The sequence below is a fragment of the Pseudophryne corroboree genome, unplaced genomic scaffold, assembly GCF_028390025.1.
Source record: "Pseudophryne corroboree isolate aPseCor3 unplaced genomic scaffold, aPseCor3.hap2 scaffold_1686, whole genome shotgun sequence".
Classification (NCBI taxonomy): domain Eukaryota; kingdom Metazoa; phylum Chordata; class Amphibia; order Anura; family Myobatrachidae; genus Pseudophryne; species Pseudophryne corroboree.
Window position 1 is genome coordinate 50630 of NW_026968322.1, and position 21089 is coordinate 71718.

Here is a 21089-nt window from a genome sequence, read left to right on the forward strand (position 1 = left end):
AGGGAGGAATCTCTCCTCCCGATAAACATTCTGGAATTGCGGGCAGTGTTCAATTCATTGATACTGGCCCTGCCTCTAGTACAGAACAGGCCTGTTCAAGTACAATCGGACAACGCCACCACGGTAGTGTACACAAATCATCAAGTCGGCACTCGAAACTGCATGGCAAAGCTGGAAGTATAAAAAAATCCTCAGTTGGGTAGAACGTCATCTGCCAGCAATATCGGCAGTGTTCATTCCCGGAGTCCTCAACTGGGAAGCGGATTTCCTCAGTCGTCAGGACGTTCACGCTGGAGAGTGGAGAGGCTGCAGCAGAAATATCTGCACTGGTGTCAGTAGGTGACTGAGGCAGGGATGACTGGGAGATAGTGGGTGACTGAAGCATGTATGAGTGGGATATAGTGGGTGACTGAAGCCGGGGTGACTGGGAGATAGTGGGTGACTGATGCAGGGGTGACAGTGATAGTGGGTGACTTAGGCAGGGGTGACAGGGAGATAGTGGGTTACTGAGGGAGGGGTGATAGGAAGGGGTTGGGTAAGTATGGGAAGAAAGTGGGTGACAGGGATAATAAATGAATAAGGCAGGGATGATAGGGAGATAGTGGATGACTGTGGCAGGGGTGACAGGGACAGTAAGAGACTGAGGCAGGGGTGACAGGGATAGTGGGTGACTGAGGCAGGGGTCGCAGGTATAGTGGTTGACTGAGGCAGCGGTGACTGGGAGATAGTGGGTAACTGAGGCAGGGGTGACAGGGAAAGTGTGTGACTCAGGCAGGGGTGATAGGGAGATAGTGGGCAGCATATCTCTGCCTCACTGCAGCAGCACATTCCTGATTCACTGACAGCAGCACATCCCTGCAACGTTGACAGCAACACATCCCTGCAACATTGACGGCAGCACATCCCTGCCTCATTGACGGCAGCACATCCCTGCCTCACTTATAGCAGCACATCCCTGCCTCGCTGACAGCAGCACATCACTGCCTCGCTGACAGCAGCACATCACTGCTTCACTGACAGCAGCACATCACTGCTTCACTGACAGCAGAACATCCCTGCCTCACTGGCAGCAGCACATCCCTGCTTTACTGACAGCTGTATATAGGGCCTAATTAAGACCTGATCCCTGCTGTGCATATTCACACAACAGGAGATCAGGTCTGAAGTGCGTGTGTGCTGGTGCCACAGTGCACCGGCACATGCCAGAGATGCGATCAGCATCTCTGCCCAGTGAGCGCCTCTGCCTGATTGACAGGTAGAGGCGGTCACTGGGCAGGAGGAGTCGGGCCAGCGGCGTTGTGCCGCCATTTTGGGGGCACAGTCAGGACAACGCAGACATGACCGGACCGTATGGGGGCGGGGCCGTGACGGCTGTGTGACCCGGACAGCAACGGGCCTTATTTACTAAAATCTCAGATAAATTTTATGGCATTTATGTGCAGTCTAGTTTGCACAGTTGATAGAGTGTTGATCTTGCACTATCAATGTAAGCCTCACATAGGTTTGATACACATGTAAGTTTGTTTTTATTTTACTACATTGTGGTTTGTGGCTCTATACCATGTAATGCATGTCTTTTAACAGTAGTCAAGTCTTCCAATGTGCTTGTTAGTGAAACCCAATACATAGCTTTATTTTATTTTGTTTCTTCAAATATTACATAGTAACATAGTAACATAGTAACATAGTATCTGAGGTTGAAAAAAGACAATTGTCCATCGAGTTCAACCTATTTGTGGTGTCCTATGCATGATGATTTTACTAAAATTTCTGACTGATGCTGCTGTCAGCCATTACATTTTATCCCTATTTATAGTAACTATAATGCATTACTATGCACCATACCCCTGGATATCCTTATCCAATAGGAATTTATCTAACCCATTCTTAAAGGTGTTGACAGATTCCGCCATTACAACTCCCTCGGGCAGGGAATTCCAAACACGTATTGTCCTTACCGTGAAAAAGCCTTTACGCTGTATTGTGCGGAATCTCCTCTCCTCTAACCTGAGCGAGTGTCCACGAGTCCTCTGTGTTGATCTAACCAGAAACAGGTCCCGCGCAAGCTCTGTGTATTGTCCCCTTATATATTTGTAGATGTTGATCATATCCCCTCTTAGTCTCCGCTTTTCCAATGTAAACATGCCTAGTCTTTCAAGCCTTTCCTTGTATTCCATCATCTCCATGCCCTTAATTAGTTTGGTCGCCCTCCTCTGTACCTTTTCAAGCTCCAGGATATCCTTTTTGTAGTACGGTGCCCAGAACTGTACACAGTATTCAAGGTGTGGCCTCACTAGTGATTTATATAACGGGAGTATAATACTCTCGTCCCTAGCATCAATACCCCGTTTTATGCATGCTAATATCTTATTAGCCTTCTTTGCTGCAGTCCTACTTTGGGTACTACTGCTTAGCTTGCTATCTATGAGGACACCTAAGTCCTTTTCCAGTACAGAATCCCCTAATTTTACCCCATTTAGTAGGTAGGCATATGTCTTATAACTTTTTTTTTCAATATATAAACATTTTTATTATAAGATTTTCAATGACACAAGTACATCCAAGTTGCAGATTATGGATTGTGAAGGACAAATCAACCATATAAACAATTTAAGCAATTTAAATTGCATGCAGGTAGTAGAATATCAAACTCCTTGGATGAAAGTTGGTCGTAATAAACTAGGATAGAAAAGAATAAAGTAGAAAATAAGATTTTAAACCTACCGGTAAATCTTTTTCTCGTAGTCCGTAGAGGATGCTGGGGACTCCGTAAGGACCATGGGGATAGACGGGCTCCGCAGGAGACATGGGCACTTTAAGAAAGACTTTAGTTCTGGGTGTGCACTGGCTCCTCCCTCTATGCCCCTCTATGCCACAGTTAGAGAAACTGTGCCCAGAGGAGACTGACAGTATGAGGAAAGGATTTTGTTAATCCAGGGCAAGATTCATACCAGCCACACCAATCACACCGTATAACTTGTGATAAACTACCCAGTTATGAGTACGAAAAAACAACATACTGTGCAGGACCGATGCAACTATAACATAACCCTTATTGAAGCAATAACTATATACAAGTATTGCAGAAGTAGTCCGCACTTGGGACGGTCGCCCAGCATCCTCTACGGACTACGAGAAAAAGATTTACCGGTAGGTTTAAAATCTTATTTTCTCTAACGTCCTAGAGGATGCTGGGGACTCCGTAAGGACCATGGGGATTATACCAAAGCTCCAAAACGGGCGGGAGAGTGCGGATGACTCTGCAGCACCGATTGAGCAAACATGAGTTCCTCCTCAGCCAGGGTATCAAACTTATAGTATTTTGAAAAGGTGTTTGAACCTGACCAAGTAGCAGCTCGACACAGCTGTAGTGCCGAGACCCCTAGGGCAGCCGCCCAAGAAGAGCCCACTTTCCTCGTGGAATGGGCCTAGACCGATTTCGGTAACTGCAATCCAGCCATAGAATGCGCTTGCTGAATCGTGTTACAAATCCAGCGAGCAATAGCCTGCTTTGAAGCAGGGGCACCAATCTTGTTGGTTGCATACAGGACAAACAGCGCTTCAGTTTTCCTGACTCTAGCCGTCCTGGCCACGTAAATTTTCAAAGCCCTGACCACATCAAGTAACTCGGAATCCTCCAAGTCACGCGTAGCCAAAGGCACCACAATAGGTTGGTTCATATGAAAAGATGAGACCACTTTTGGTAGGAATTGAGGACGGGTCCGCAATTCCGCTCTATCCACATGGTACACCAAATATGGGCTTTTATGTGACAAAGCCGCTAATTCCGACACTCGCCTAGCCGAAGCCAAGGCTAATAACATGACCACCTTCCATGTGAGATATTTTAACTCCACCGTTTTAAGTGGTTCAAACCAGTGTGATTTTAGAAAACTTAACACCACGTTAAGGTCCCAAGGTGCCACCGGAGGCACAAAAGGAGGCTGAATATGCAGCACTCCTTTTACAAAAGTCTGAACTTCTGGAAGAGAAACCAATTCTTTTTGAAAGAAAATGGATAAGGCCGAAATCTGGACCTTAATAGAGCCTAATTTTAGGCCCAAATTCACTCCAGTTTGTAGGAAGTGAAGGAAACGGCCCAGATGGAATTCTTCCGTAGGAGCATTCCTGGCCTCACACCAAGAAACATAATTTCGCCATATACGGTGTAATGTTTTGACGTTACATCCTTCCTAGCCTTTATCAGCGTAGGGATGACCTCAACCGGAATGCCTTTCACTGCTAGGATCCGGCATTCAACCGCCATGCCGTCAAACGCAGCCGCGGTAAGTCTTGGAACAGACAGGGCCCCTGATGCAACAGGTCCTGTCTTAGAGGAAGAGGCCACGGATCTTCTGTGAGCATTTCCTGCAGATCCGGATACCAGGTCCTCCGTGGCCAATCTGGAACAATGAGGATTGTTCTCACTCCTCTTTGTCTTATTATCCTTAACACCTTGGGTATGAGAGGAAGAGGAGGAAATACATAGACCGGCTGGAACACCCACGGTGTCACTAGGGTGTCTACAGCTACTGCCTGAGGGTCTCTTGACCTTGCGCAATACCTCTGTAGCTTTTTGTTGAGCCGGGACGCCATCATGTCTATCTGTGGCAGTTCCCACCGACTTGTAATCTGTGCAAAGACTTCCTGATGAAGTCCCCACTCTCCCGGATGTAGGTCGTGTCTGCTGAGGAAGTCTGCTTCCCAGTTGTCCACTCCCAGAATGAACACTGCTGACAGTGCGCTTGCGTGATTCTCCACCCAGCGAAGAATTCTGGTGGCTTGTGCCATCGCCACTCTGCTCCTTGTGCCGCCTTGGCGGTTTACATGAGCCACTGCGGTGACGTTGTCTGACTGGATCAGAACCGGTTGGTCGCGAAGTAAGGTCTCCGCTTGACGTAGGGCATTGTATATGGCCCCTAGTTTCAGGATGTTGATGTGAAGACAAGTCTCTTGACTTGACCAAAGACCTTGGATATTTCTTCCCTGTGTGACTGCTCCCCAACCTTGGAGGCTTGCCTCTGTGGTCACCAGGATCCAGTCCTGAATGCCGAATCTGCGTCACTCGAGAAGGTGAGCACTCTGCAGCCACCACAGGAGTGATACCCTGACCCTGGGGGACAGGGTGATCAACCAATGCATCTGCAAATGTGACCCAGACCACTTGTCCAGTAGGTCCCATTGGAAAGTCCTCGCATGGAACCTGCCGAATGGAATGGCTTCGTATGATGCCACCATCTTTCCCAGGACTCGAGTGCAGTGATGCACTGACACAAGTTTTGGTTTCAATAGGTTCCTGACAAGAGTCATGAGTTCCTGGGCCTTTCCTATCGGGAGATAAACTCTCTTCTGGTCTGTGTCCAGAATCATGCCCAAGAAAGACAGACGAGTCGTAGAAACCAACTGCGACTTTGGGATATTGAAAATCCAGCCGTGTTGCTGTAACACTTTCAGTGAAAGTGATACGCTGTTCAGCAACTGCTCTCTTGATCTCGCTTTTATGAGATCGCTCAAGTACGGGATAATTGTGACACCTTGCTTACGCAGGAGAACCATCATTTCCGCCATTACCTTGGTGAAAATTCTCTGGGCCGTGGAGAGACCAAACAGCAACGTCTGAAATTGGCAATGACTGTCCTGTACCGCAAATCTGAGGTACGCCTGATAAGATGGATAAATGGGGACATGAAGGTATGCATCCTGTACACAAATGCGGACAACAGGTGTCAAGCCGTGTGTTGCCTTTGTCAAGCTGTAATAAGTAGGGGTAAGGACGTTAACCACCTCAGAACATCCTCCCTTATACGTCGTCTGCAGCGCATTAATCATTAGTCAGTGACAAGTTCAAAAACTTTGGATGACAGCGGAAGCAGTCCACTGACCACTAAATCCCTTCCTCTTGTAACCAAGCTCCTGCAAACCACACCACCAACTCCCTCAGTGTCAATTTCCTCCTTAGACAGGAAAGCCAATAGTCCTGCAGGCCATGTCACTGGCAAGTCTGACGAGTCCTCTCCTGCCTGGGATTCCTCCGATGCATCCTTGAGTGTAACGCCTACTGCTGCTGGCGCTGCTGTTGTTGCTGCTGGGAGTCGATCGTCATCCCAGAGGGGAAGTCGGAAGACCACTTGTACTACTTCCAGTAGGCAATTGACTGTCCAACAGTCCTTTGCGAGGAAGATGAAATATCACAGCAGTCATCCTGCTGCAAAGCGGATAACTCAGGTCTTGTCAGCCTGGGTGGTGAGAAACGTGGTTCCGGTATCCATCGTTAATTCAGAGGCAACTAGAGACTTGATTGAGGTACTGTGTCCCCGGTACCAAATGCCATCTAGGTTCCATTTCTCTAGGCAGGCGATACCGAAAATGTACACAGACCTCAGAAAAAGAGTCACCAGTGTCCTAAAAAATGCAGTTGTACCCAAGGTCCACTAGTCCACATGTCCGTGGTTAAGTGGAGCCAGGCAGACTCAGGACTATATGACTGTGACAGCCCACTGGGTAGATGTATTGCCTCCCGCAGCAAGAACAGCAGCGGCGGCACCAGTAGCAGCATCTCGCAAATGCCAACTCGTTCCTAGGCAGACTACGCTTTGTATCACCGCTTTCCATAAGAGGCACACAGCTGACAACCTCTTACGGAAACTGAGGAACATCATCGCAGAATGGCTTACCCCAATTGGACTCTCCTGGGGATTTGTGACATCGGACAATGCCACCAATATTGTGCGTGCATTACATCTGGGCAAATTCCAGCACGTCCCATGTTTTGCACATACATTGAATTTGGTGGTGCAGAATTATTTAAAAAAACGACTGTGGCGTGCAAGAGATGCTGTCGGTGGCCCGAAGAATTGCGGGCCACTTTCTGCATTAAGCCACCGCGTGCCGAAGACTGGAGCACCACCAAACATTCCTGAACCTGCCCTGCCATCCTCTGAAGCAAGAGGTGGTAACGAGGTGGAATTCAACCCTCTATATGCTTCAGAGGATGGAGGAGCAGCAAAAGGCCATTCAAGCCTATACATCTACCCACGATATAGACAAAGGAGGGGGAATGCACCTGACTCAAGCGCAGTGGAGAATGATTTCAACGTTGTGTAAGGTTCTGCAACCCTTTGAACTTGCCACACGTGAAGTCAGTTCAGACACTGCCAGCCTGAGTCAGGTCATTCCCCTCATCAGGCTTTTGCAGAAGAAGCTGGAGACATTGAAGGAGGAGCTAAAACAGAGCGATTCCGCTAGGCATGTGGGACTTGTGGATGGAGCCCTTAATTCGCTTAACCAGGATTCAATCTGTTGAAATCAGAGCAATACATTTTGGCCACCGTGCTCGATCCTAGATTTAAAACCTACATTGTAGCTCTCTTTCCGGCAGACACAAGTCTGCAGAGGTTCAAAGACCTGCTGGTGAGAAAATGGTCAAGTCAAGCGGAACGTGACCCGTCAACAGCTCCTCCTTCACATTCTCCCGCAACTGGGGGTGCAAGGAAAAGGCTAAGAATTCATAGCCCACCCACTGGCGGTGATGCAGGGCAGTCTGGAGTGAGTGCTGACATCTGGTCCGGACTGAAGGACCTGGCAACGATTACTGACATGTCGTTGACAATGCTAAATTCCTTTGTCGTATAAACAACCCTTTATGAAGTCTAAGAACACTGTACGCTGTTTGCTTAAGAAGTACCGTAATGGTACGCTAGTTGCGTAACGATCGCTCAGCCGTAGGCGAGACGCTCAAGCGTCACGTTCGCTCACGGCCCAGTGATCACAGGACACGTTATTGGCTATGACTAGAGTAATGATTCGCTATGGCGTAGCATACGCTCGAGACCACGAGGAGGTCACCAGCGGCGCAGACGCTCACAACGCTATACCTTAATGTTTAAACCTTATACCAATGAAATACACGGAATACCTTAATGTGAGTACAGGGTGTAAGTGCAACCTTGTGTAACCTGACTAACTACAAAGCTGCTTGAGCGTCACCGACGCTCAAGTGAACACTTAACACTATAGAAAATACACAGATACTGGTTTAGGTTCCAAAGCCTATTAACTGTATTATATCTAATATATTTGAAAAAGGGGATAACAGTACAAATGATACACTACAATATAACAGAGACTTCCTAACCACAGAACTAAATAATAAATACAAAAAGACAATACTACACTGACCTAAATGCAATATAATACAATACTATCTAATACAATACAATACTAGCCTAGTCTAGGGGAGATATGAGAGAACAGAACAGAGAGAGAGAGAGAGAGAGAGAGATAGAGATGAGAGAAATTGGCTCACAGAAAGACAATGATTACGGAGAGAAACTTACGCACAAGGGGAAACGATCGCATGCGCCTGGACATCCAGCACCCGATTTTCAGCAATGAGAACCGTTGAAGAGTGAGAGCTGGATGTGGTCGGCCTGCCTATTTATGCCCCACACACAATGCAATCTCATGGTCCTACAATCCCATTGTCCATTGGCCGAAGGAATCCGGCCCTGCATCATAACAAAAGGTCATAGGGTGATTCATACAGGTGGGCTGTGACGATTTCCAACAGCTCAGGTGGGTGGGAAACTGGGTTTCCCGCCGCATACCTGAGTATGTGTAAATAATAGAAATGGACATAAACTTCTTATGTCCATAACTATTCGCACGAGCGATTAATACGCTCCAAACCAACACCGGAATATTGCTAATTAAATACTCTTCCGATGGGTACCAAACACTGCTGTATGATTCCTGTTAGACCCTTCGTACGATGCAAAGAGGGATTCCTCAGCTCAGGGACATTCTATGTTAACTAAACTTTCAGAAATCATTAAAGGGATCATGATCTATAAACTACATTAATTGTGAAAATATGTAACGAATGAGTCGCACGCTACGACTACATAAACTCTACCGTAAATACGCATACTGCGCCTGCGAGTGCACGCTATTGCGGGTATGCGCCTTCACGGGAGAGCGTACGCATGCGCAGCGCGGACCAGTGTGCGGTGCAAATATGGCAACGTGCATAGAGACATTTTTCTGACTTTGACAGTCCACCCTTTGGCAGTCAATAATAACTGCCACCTTCTAAAATATTTAAGGAGAAAAATGTAAGTCAGGGGTTAATTGATTTCCATGGTTGGGTAGGGGAGAAGAGTGGAGTAGGTGTGAAGAGGGTATGACCTAGTGAGAAAGCAGAAGCATGTGTGTATGAGTCCATGTTTGGAGGGTCATGTATCATCGTGCCGTACGTGTGGTAAATCAAGCTTCGAGGTATTGCGAAGTATACATTTGAATTCCTTCTTATCCTGTGGTACAGGTCTGTGGATGGGCTGTCAAACTCTACCGAGCTCATTTCGGCTGTGGTTGTAACAAAATGGGGATGCACATTTTAGTTGATGATACATGAATGGGGGAGGTATGTGGTTGCTGCTATCTGTGCCTGTATTCCCTATCGTCTATGTGTGTCGTTACCTGAGGGTTGTAGAGATGAAGATAAAGAACACTTACGAAAAATGCAATGATATTCTATGTCAGGGAAATGTACATCTGTTGTTGAAGTTGTGTTCGGTATCTGTTGAGAGTCGTCTTCTTTGCGCTGTTTTGCTCCTTGGGCATGAGCAAATAGCTTTGTCTGAGCCATCAGATTTACAAAAATGTTGGGCTAGCGTGAGTTTAAAAATACTAGGGAAACTGGGGATCCATGGCAAAGTTCATCAAGTGTCCATATTTAAAGTTGTCAAATCTTCTTCTTTGGTGCTTGTCTGTTGTCTGTATAGCGTCTCGTCAACTTCCTCGTCCAAGGGGGTCTTTGTATCTTGGAGAAAAGCAGAAAAACAGGTGAAAGAAACGGACCGTATAATCGCATTTTCATCACATTCTGGTTTCTATCATTGGGTCATAAATCAAATCCAGGTTAATTACGGTTTCCTCACTCCTCAAGCTCATCACTTTTGTACTTGGTTTGCACCTCATTAAAGCCTGCCCGCATCTAAATATCAATCCAATCGATATAACGACACCCAAGATACATAGTAGAAACTTTCCAACATCCATTATGACTCCTTGAGCCCAGTCTCCTAAACCGGAGAACCAATTTCGCGGGTTCAACCATGACACCCAACCAGTCAGCTCATTACCTACAGCAGCAAGGGTGAGATTGTGTTTTCGACGAAATTCCCACTTTAATTGCAGAATATCATCCATCTTTTGGCCTATGACCTCTACCGGGTCCTCGGTGCTATTTGTGATATACGTGCAACACTTTATGCCGTACTGTGTTGCCAATGTAACACAATATCCGCCTGTTACTGCTGTAAGATAATTAAGAACCATCCTATGCTGAACTAGTTCTGTTTTGTAAGCTTGAAGTTCTCTTCCAGTGTATCTAAACGTGTCATCATACATTTCAGTGATATTATCTAACAAATTGGCGAGTGCGGAAATGTATCTAAAATTCATCACACCTCGAGCGGTGCGAGTGAAATCTAACGCTACCAGAACCTGAATCCCGGTGGATTCATGGATAAGATCAGAGGCCGGATGCGCTAACCTTTCTGACAGTTGTCTTTTAACTCGGTGCTCGTAATGAGTGTGAGTATAAGGAGCTTGGGCACCACGGTGTATGTCCTTCATTTTGTCATGTGTAACAGTCATCACTTCAGGCAATACTTTTCCAATATAACACAATCCTTCAGAGTTTGGGGCAAGCCACTTGTACGCCTTTCTCCCGCATATGAAATATGCGTCATCGGGGAGAACATAAGGGACGGAGAAGGACATGACCATGTTACAAACCTTCCAGGTGAAATCTCCTGACCCTAATTCTTCCATCTGCTTAATGCACGTATCAGTTTGTACGATGTGTGCACAGTATCCTGGTGATACCTCTCCAACTCTAGTAATCCTATTTCCTAAGGTATATCGATACCGAAAAGATTTTCCTCTACTGGCTATATGGCGTACGAGCTCTGTATCTGTAGGCATTCTATCTGCTCTGTGTGAAAAGGTCATGGTAAGGTTGCTCCATGACACTTCCCAATTTCCCGGTTTTCTGGGATTGGAGATGTTAAAACATAATAGGGACCTATCCACATGGTATTGGTGGAGCTTCAAACTAGGAGGGCTGGAGATGTTAAACCTCCGATCCACCGGTCTCCCACCACTTAGCTCAAGTACCTCCCCTAACGTTAAAGGAAATGGTACTAGCCCTGATTTGCTGTGACCCTGAGGTACTTGAGAGCATACCCAACAATCTGTTTTATTTAACACGTTACCCACTAAGGAGTGATGGTCACTCAATGGATGCTGGTCCATATGGTTATTAAAACTGGATTGGCATTACTTTATGCATCCATCTTCAACCATTGTCACAGAGCCTACAGATACAGTTTTTCTTTTTGAACTAACAATCCTTCAAAGAAAATGTTTACAGATAACATGGTTGTTAGATCGTGCCCGGTACTCGCCTTTGCTTGGTGATTGGGTTGCTATTGGAAATTTACACCTCCGTCTCAGTCATCAGGACCTTTCTGGATCCTTTCTCGACCTCACTGGTACTCTCACCGAAACAGACTGCTCTGGTCAACATCATGGTTAACGGGAAAATCCATATCACAGTCTCTTGGGGCAAGTCCATCTTACAGGAGGAGAAAAGAAGAAATTTGTAATGGGGGTATAAGAAAACAGTTTGAGGGGGAGAGAACTTGTTACGATAATAAGTTCTCTCGTCTTGTTGTTCTTCTTGTTCTGCTATCCTCTCAAAGGTGCTGTCTCTCAGTCTTCCAAACGAACATTCTGGTGATACAATATTCCTTCCTAACCGGCGATCTTTCTGTAAGGAGCAAAAATCTGGCATTACCATTGGTCCAACTGAGGGGTGACATAGCATCTTTAAACCATGGAAACATGAGTGGGAAGAGAGAGACAACAAAAAAAACAAAAGAGATAGAGAACAATTCATGTGCATATATACATTACATAACTCGACAATAACCACAAATAAGAAAAGAGAAACAAAGCATTTTTAAACATTGTCAACATTAAGAAAACATTGTTAGCATTAGAAAAACATTGTCAGACTTATTAGGCTGTCATATCTATGTGTCTACTGGTCTCCTTGAGCAGTCCCTCCCCACCAGCACCTGCATTACTCCACTGTCTGCATCTGGCCAGAAATACATTGTGGCGGAGGTCATGCTGGGGTTTGGTAGACTTCTGCAAGGACCAAGTGGATATGCAATGTGTGAATTCTTACCACTACTCGTCAGAGATGGGGATAGAGAGAGAGAGGAAAACATTTTTCACAAATACATTTACAACTTTTCACCTGGTCATTCCTGTGTCTTCAGTGAATGACCTCCCACCTTATTAACCGTTACCTCAGGCTTGCCTCCATTCCTAATGTTCACCTTTCCTGACTACATACCATGAGTGTGGGCCTGAGTTCTTCCTGTCGGATCTCTGATTATAATGGTGTGTGTGTTGTAATTTTGCTCATTTCTTGGTCTAGGGGGTCTAACTTTATGTGGGTTATTACAGTTGCTGGCATAATGCCCTTCTCTCCTACAATGATAACAAATCCTGGGTTTCCTCCACGTGTCAATGACCTGAGGTTTTGGTTGATTTGATGCCTCCTCAAACGCTCGGATGCTCATCATCATCAATCGTTTCCCTTGTACTTCCCTGATTCCTTGGATTTTATGATTATGGTGTTGTCTTTCTCTTGATCTACAATCTCTTGCAAAGTGTCCCTTTTTATGACAATTGTAACAGACTTCCATATCTGGATTTCTCGCAGGGGTGTGGGGCTTTTGTTGGGGTGGTCTTGTGGTTTGGGCCTGTATATTTGCTGCCATTAACTTATCTCTTTGTGACTCTCTGTATCTGGTGATATTCTGATCATGATTGATGACGGCCTCTCTTAGTGCGGTCACCGAGATATCTCTCCAGTTTGGGTTGGTGGTCTGTACCCTTGTTTTTAATTCATCTTTTAAACCATTCATCAATACCTTAACCGCTATTCCTTTATGTTGTGCATTTGTCTTGATGTCTGCGATCCCAGTGTTTCTAGCCATTATTTGCAGTGCTCGATTGAAATAATTAGAAACATTTTCCCTTTCGTTTTGCCTTATGGAAAAAATGTCATTCCACTTGACAGCAGCTGGGAAATATATTCCTAACTGTCGGTTAATCTGCCTAATACATTCCTGATTGTGTTCCTCCATACAAGGTACCTCCGTGTTTAATTTACAATCAGCAATGAATTTTTCAGGGTCAACCCTGGAGGGCAAACATGCCCTCAGCACTGTCCGCCATTCTTTGTTGGTGGGTTCTGTGGCGTTTCCTAGTTCTTTAATAAACCTTTGACATTTGGCTAGATTTTTCCTAGGATCAGGAAATTCAGACATAATTGATCTCAATTCGGTCCGGGACCAGAGACAGCGCATTGCACTGTCCTTGACGGGAATGATTCCCTGATCGTCAGTCTTCCCATTGGGGACTGAGATCACCCTGGCCAGATCGAGCTCAGTTACATCATCTGGTGTTGGTCTTACATTTTGGGGTACATCTGTTTGTGCGTGATATGAAACATTGTACGTACCTGTGGACACGACCTCACCTGACCCTCCGTTAGGGGGTTCGATTATTGCCTTTACCAATTTGGTCGCGTCCACCTGGATGGCTTTTGTGATGGTTGCTGGAAGAGGTGCTGACATCGTTCTGGGTTCACTTTCTTGTTTGTATTCCTTAGGGAAGTTTGACATGGGGTGCAACTTGCACAGGTTAATAGTTATACATTCAACAGTATTACAATAATCATTGTTACAGTTATTACACTTATTCTTATAATCTATACTACAGTTGCTAAGAGCGTTTTTATTGTTCAACCTTGTGCTTTTCTCTCCGCAATCAACTCCTCCCCCGATGCCATTATCTCTCCTCTCAGAAAAGTCAATTGAATCTCTTTGTAATTCACCTTCCTGTTGCCCTAACTGCAAATAATCATAATGTTTACTTCGTCCCTTTGTTGGTTCAATGGGACATATCCTCCTCCTTAAATTTTGTAACACTTCTGGACTGGAGCTACCTATTCTTGGGAATTTGTCCCTGTCTTGTACAGTCATTCTCTCCCATTCATCACATAAAATTTCAGCGTGATTTCCATATTTCTCACACATCACATATCGTGCCGACCCGACTGGCCGGTTCCCTGAATCAACCCGAACCGAGGTTGATCGCCCCCTACCTGAACAAATGGCCCCCATAATCTGCAGGTGTTGCTTATTCCTCCTTGGATCTTTATCTCAAGGTTTTCAGCGAACCCTTACAAACAAACCAAGATGTCCAGGGCAGGCCGGCGGTGGTGGTTTATCAAGTACCCCACTTACTTCTCGCCCACGTTGGCCAGTACTGCAATAACTGTAACCAGAGCTGCGGTACCCAACCCAGGGCCCCTGTGAACCTTTATTTACTGGGGCGTGCTGGACCTACCAGTCCCCAGCAAGTATCGGTTGTTGGATAGTTCCCGAGTGACCAGCGAACTTCCCTTTAAAAATAAAAAATTACACAAATCACGTCAGAGTGTACAAATAGCGTTTGTGACCACTTTACTCTAATGGTATTAGGTCAGATTACTAACTACTGCACACAATTACGTGCGGTCCAATCGTTCAGTACACAAGCACTACTTGTCATGTACTGAAAGATCAATGGAATCGATGTTTCCGGCCGCGATTCCTTCAGCAAGAGCTTATGGCCTATATGGGTTCTGCACCAACACCCCAGGCGTTGTGCCACTGGACTTTTATAGCGGACCTCTTTAGTACCTTGTGACCTCCTGGTCTTGTTACCTTATGACCTCCTGGTCTTGTTCCTTATGACCTCCTGGTCTTGTTACCTTATGACCTCCTGGTCTTGTTACCTTATGACCTCCTGGTCTTGTTACCTTATGACCCGCTATACTCTAATGCTCAAATATTATTTAACCAGGGATGCCTCCCTAGCCACCGTATATGTCACTTACACGTATGTCCCTTGACGAGTACCCGACTTTCCTTTTGGTTCAACCTCTAAAGTTGTATAAACTTATGTGATAAAAACACACTCACTCAACACATGTACACTTTTGTTTCTATATCTATTTCTGCGCAGAAATTGCCTTCAGTCCAACAGTGTTACCAATTAGGAGCAGGATCTGTTAAACTAAATTTCAGATTTTTCCAAAAAATAGATTTGCGTTATTTACCGCGTCGCGTTATCTACCGCTGTGCGTTACTTATCGCCTTTGCGCTAATTCAACTTTTCGTGACGAGCTACGTGGGCGTAACCAGATGCTACGTTGCGTAATGTACGCTGCGTGCGTCTGCCTTTGGATTGCGTACGCAAGTCTTTTGTTAGGGACACGTGTACGCAAAACAAAGATCCACCGTAACACAATTTCTATTTTTATCAATGTAGATGATCCCTGATCATCTACCGCACACCACACTGACTGCCTTATCTCCCAGACAAGCCGTGTGTTGGTCTATATTTTAACTATTACCTCTACTATGAAATAACAGCAAATCTCTTTTAGCACTTTCTATCAACTATAAAAATTTGGCAAACAGGAATAGTGATATACGAAAATGAAACGGAAAATGCAGATATGTGTATGCGTGCGTGTATACGCAAGATAGAAGGGAAATAAAACAGTTTTAAAAGACACAAGCGTTTTGTTCTTACTTCCGGTTCCCGGATTCCTTCAGCACTCTTTATCTAAGCGAAGCAGACGCTTATCCCGTCAGCACTGGGAGACAACCTCCCACCCTTTGCTGGGGGATAATGTCTGCTGATCTACCTAGTGCAGATATGAGAAGGATAGGACGAGTCCCCAATTGACAATGCTAAATTCCTTTGTCGTATAAACAACCCTTTATGAAGTCTAAGAACACTGTACGCTGTTTGCTTAAGAAGTACCGTAATGGTACGCTAGTTGCGTAACGATCGCTCAGCCGTAGGCGAGACGCTCAAGCGTCACGTTCGCTCACGGCCCAGTGATCACAGGACACGTTATTGGCTATGACTAGAGTAATGATTCGCTATGGCGTAGCATACGCTCGAGACCACGAGGAGGTCACCAGCGGCGCAGACGCTCACAACGCTATACCTTAATGTTTAAACCTTATACCAATGAAATACACGGAATACCTTAATGTGAGTACAGGGTGTAAGTGCAACCTTGTGTAACCTGACTAACTACAAAGCTGCTTGAGCGTCACCGACGCTCAAGTGAACACTTAACACTATAGAAAATACACAGATACTGGTTTAGGTTCCAAAGCCTATTAACTGTATTATATCTAATATATTTGAAAAAGGGGATAACAGTACAAATGATACACTACAATATAACAGAGACTTCCTAACCACAGAACTAAATAATAAATACAAAAAGACAATACTACACTGACCTAAATGCAATATAATACAATACTATCTAATACAATACAATACTAGCCTAGTCTAGGGGAGATATGAGAGAACAGAACAGAGAGAGAGAGAGAGAGAGAGAGATAGAGATGAGAGAAATTGGCTCACAGAAAGACAATGATTACGGAGAGAAACTTACGCACAAGGGGAAACGATCGCATGCGCCTGGACATCCAGCACCCGATTTTCAGCAATGAGAACCGTTGAAGAGTGAGAGCTGGATGTGGTCGGCCTGCCTATTTATGCCCCACACACAATGCAATCTCATGGTCCTACAATCCCATTGTCCATTGGCCGAAGGAATCCGGCCCTGCATCATAACAAAAGGTCATAGGGTGATTCATACAGGTGGGCTGTGACGATTTCCAACAGCTCAGGTGGGTGGGAAACTGGGTTTCCCGCCGCATACCTGAGTATGTGTAAATAATAGAAATGGACATAAACTTCTTATGTCCATAACTATTCGCACGAGCGATTAATACGCTCCAAACCAACACCGGAATATTGCTAATTAAATACTCTTCCGATGGGTACCAAACACTGCTGTATGATTCCTGTTAGACCCTTCGTACGATGCAAAGAGGGATTCCTCAGCTCAGGGACATTCTATGTTAACTAAACTTTCAGAAATCATTAAAGGGATCATGATCTATAAACTACATTAATTGTGAAAATATGTAACGAATGAGTCGCACGCTACGACTACATAAACTCTACCGTAAATACGCATACTGCGCCTGCGAGTGCACGCTATTGCGGGTATGCGCCTTCACGGGAGAGCGTACGCATGCGCAGCGCGGACCAGTGTGCGGTGCAAATATGGCAACGTGCATAGAGACATTTTTCTGACTTTGACATCGTCTATTGTCACTACATATGATTCTGTCACCTTTGAAAGAATGGTGGAGGATTATATGAGTGACCGCATCCAGGTAGGCACGTCAGACAGTCCGTATGTATACTGGCAGGAAAAAGAGGCAATTTGGAGGCCCTTGCACAAACTGGCTTTATTCTACCTAAGTTGCCCTCCCTCCAGTGTGTACTCCAGAAGAGTGTTTAGTGCAGCCGCTCACCTTGTCAGCAATCGGCGTACGAGGTTACTTCCAGAAAATGTGGAGAAGATGATGATCATCAAAATGAATTATAATCAATTCCTCCGTGGAGACATTTACCAGCAATTGCCTCCAGAAAGTACACAGGGATCTGAGATGGTGGATTCCAGTGGGGACGAATTAATAATATGTGAGGGGGGGCGATGTACACAGTGAAAGGGGTGAGGAATCGGAGGATGATGAGGTGGACATCTTGCCTCTGTAGAGCCAGTTTGTGCAAGGAGAGATTGATTGCTTCTTTTTTGGTGGGGGCCCAAACCAACCAGTCATTTCAGTCAGCCGTGTGGCAGACCCTGTTGCTGAAATGATGGGTTCGTCAATGTTTTTCTTTTCAATCTAAGCCCCTGCAGTTTTCTGTAAGAATCTGCTTCGCTATGATGATCAACAAGTCACAAGGGCAAACACTCAGGGCTGGAGGCGTAGATCTTAGGACCAGCTGCTACAAGCATGGCAAAGGTGTCACTATCATTGGTGACACCCAGAGAGGCAGCGAGGGAGATTGTAATGCAGTGCGCGCAGATAAGCAGCGCAATGGTAAAAAGGAGGCATGGTCTCATAGGTAGGGGTGTGGCCTGTTTTCCTGAATCTCCATTTTGTTGCTCCGGGTATCCCGGGGGTTGAGTGCTGCACCCGGGGACTAGTGTGTGAGTGGTGCTGGCTCCTGCACAGTGACAGAAACTGGGTGTTGCACGTAATGTTACAGTGAAACACCCATATTCTGTCACTGAAGAGGAGCCGGCACTTTGGTGTCACCCCCCTTGGCGGGTGACACTCGGGTGTGGGCCGCAACCCCGTTGTGATGCCACTGACCCATGGGAAGCTTTACGTGGCTTACCCATGTGTTAGTAGCCCCAAGCATCTTTTGTGTTAGTCCCTGAAGAAAAACTTCAAATATTTACAAATACATTTTGTAATCAATGGGCCTAATTCAGTAAGGATTGCAAATTCTGCTAAGTAACAGAATTTGCAATCCTTTGGTTCGCATGCTGGGGCCACCCAGCATGCCGCCTCCCTTCTTGACCACGCTGAAATTGCAGTCTCAGTGCAGTTCAGCGTGATCATAAAAAATGGGTTAGCCTCCTGTTGGTGCAGACTGTATGTGTGCGCAGGAAGCCGCCACCATTTTTGTGATCGCAGCTGCTGCATGTGATGTCATGCAGCAGCTCTGACCACGCCTCCTGTTTCTCCGATGCCGACCCCATTTTGTAGCCCTGCCCATGCACCGCTCCATCTCCGACTTGGAAATGGATTGTTGCTGACCCCCCCCCCAGCACCAATTGACAGTCAGAAGCGATCGCATTATCTGCGGGGTGCCGCAGAAAATGCAGGCGCATGCGTATGCTCTTAGCAATTTTTGCAGTTGGATTGCTTATTGCGATTGCAATCCAACCTGAATCAGGCTCTATTACCTATCACAATGCACTGCGGGTAGTACAAAATGGGGTTAATAGAAGAGAAAACCCCCCCAGAGCTGTGCTCCTTAACTGTCCCTGGTGGCTAGTGGAGCGGCTGCCCAGTAATCAGTGTCCACGCTAGTGCGCACATGGCCCACCCCCTACAGCCACGCTGGATCACGGTATAGTGTGGGCACAGAAGTCCCTTACCTCCCTTTCATCAGCGGCCTCGTGATCCCGGAGGGCGGTGTGTGTGTGACTGACCTTAGGAAGAAACCGGAGCCTCCGCTGCAGTGACCCAGCAACCAGGGCACGGGAGTATACTGCGCCGCTGGGAGTGATGGAGCTGCAGTAAAGATGTCTATTAGACCTAACCTGCTGCAGCCCTTGTAGATTCTTATAAAAAAAGTTCTTCTTTTCTTGTCAAAATTAATAGCTAAGAATAGGCTGCCTGAGGCAGCCCCCTGTTAAGTGGCCTGCTACTGAAGGCACCAACTACAAACTGAGCTCCCTGTTCATGGAAGCGAGGTTATAGAGCAGGGGGCGCTGAGCATCTTGGGAACAGTCAAAAGCTTTGAGCCTGTTGGTGCCTCAGATCAATATCCTACTCTACACCCCAATGTGAATCCTTGTGGAGTCCAGTGTACCCCACAGAAGAAATTAATGTGTCACACCCATTGGCAGCAACATTAGAATAGCTGCTGATGGGCACAATTGAGAAAGGAAGGGGGGAAAACATTTGAATCCAGCACATATATGTAATTTGAATATGCAATTTGTACCTTCCTACTTTAAAATGTAATGGATGAACCTCACCCTGTGAGAACTATCTTCATGATCAAGAGATCTCATACGCAAGAAAAGCATGTGTTGGGATAGGGCTGTGGAGGGCGGCTGCTCGAGCACACCCCCGTCAAGTTAAGGAGATTCAACTGAGGAAGCACAAGGGAACTCTTGTCTGGGGACAACAACTGCAGGGAGACCACATCTTTTCAGATGAAAATGAGAGGGCGGAAGGCTGCCTAATACTGAAGCACCCTCAAACATCAAACCATATGCAACAGCTAGTACAAGCATTCCTGGGGAAAGGTCTGCAGCAGACGGATTTGCATACGGTGATGTCATCCAAGCAGTGGGCCAAAGTTGGCTGGAACCCTCATCTGCATATGAAAAGAGAAAAGGGGCGCTTGGATGACCCCTAGTTCGCATTGAACACCCCCCACCCTCCTTTGGTGTGGGGCTCATGTTGGCCATGCCCCAGCCCCTGAAGCATTCAAGCTGATTTCTTGCTGCAGCTGGGCACTGTAACAGCTCCAGAGCTGCTCTGTAAGGCAAATAAAAGGGTGTGGGCCCTGCAACACCACCTGTAGTTCGCATTGTGCGTTGGAAGGCACAAAGTAAGCAGACGGGAGAAGTCAGGATAGTGCGCAAGGGCATAGAAGGGAGGGGCTCAAGAAAAGAGAAGTGGAAACAGACAGCAAACTAGGCTGGAGAGAGACCTGAGAAAATGAGATCTAAATTATACCAGAGCCAACCAGGGGAAAGCACAAATGCAGTCCCCCCCCCTACCACAAATTATGCAGTCGAGATTCCCACATTTGGGGAAATCACAGAGGTCAGCATACCCAGAATGCAATGAATGAACCTCACCCTGGGAAAACAATCTTCATGACCATGGTATCACCTAAGCAAAATAAGTATGATTTGAGATAGGGCTGGGGAGGGCCGCTGCTCAGGCACACCTCCGTCAAGTAAAGGAGATTCAACTGAGGCAGCACAAGGGAACTCTCATCTGGGGACAACAACTGCAGGGAGAACACATTTTCAGACGAATGTGTGAGGGCAGAAGGCTGCCTAATACTGAAGCACCCCCCAAACAACAAACCAAATGCAACAACTAGTGCAAGCATTCCTGGGGGAAGGCCTGCAGCAGATGGATTCGCATATGGTGATGTCATCCAAGCAATGGGTATAGTTGGCTGCAACCCTCGTCTGCATATGAAAAGAGAAAATGGTCACGCAGGGCATGGCGGCCTTTGTGGGGTTGCGCTTGGATGACCCCTAGATCGCTTTATACACCCCCATCAGTGTGGGGCTCATGTTGGCC

The 21089-nt window shown here is 46.2% G+C and overlaps 1 non-coding gene across 1 annotated transcript; it reads right to left on the reverse strand.

The window, feature by feature from the left end:
• Positions 1 to 20517: 20517 nt before the first annotated feature.
• LOC135001962 (U1 spliceosomal RNA) lies at positions 20518 to 20683 on the reverse strand. Its single transcript, XR_010203267.1, has one exon. It is a non-coding gene; the product is annotated as a U1 spliceosomal RNA (small nuclear RNA).
• Between the last annotated feature and the right edge of the window lie 406 nt (positions 20684 to 21089).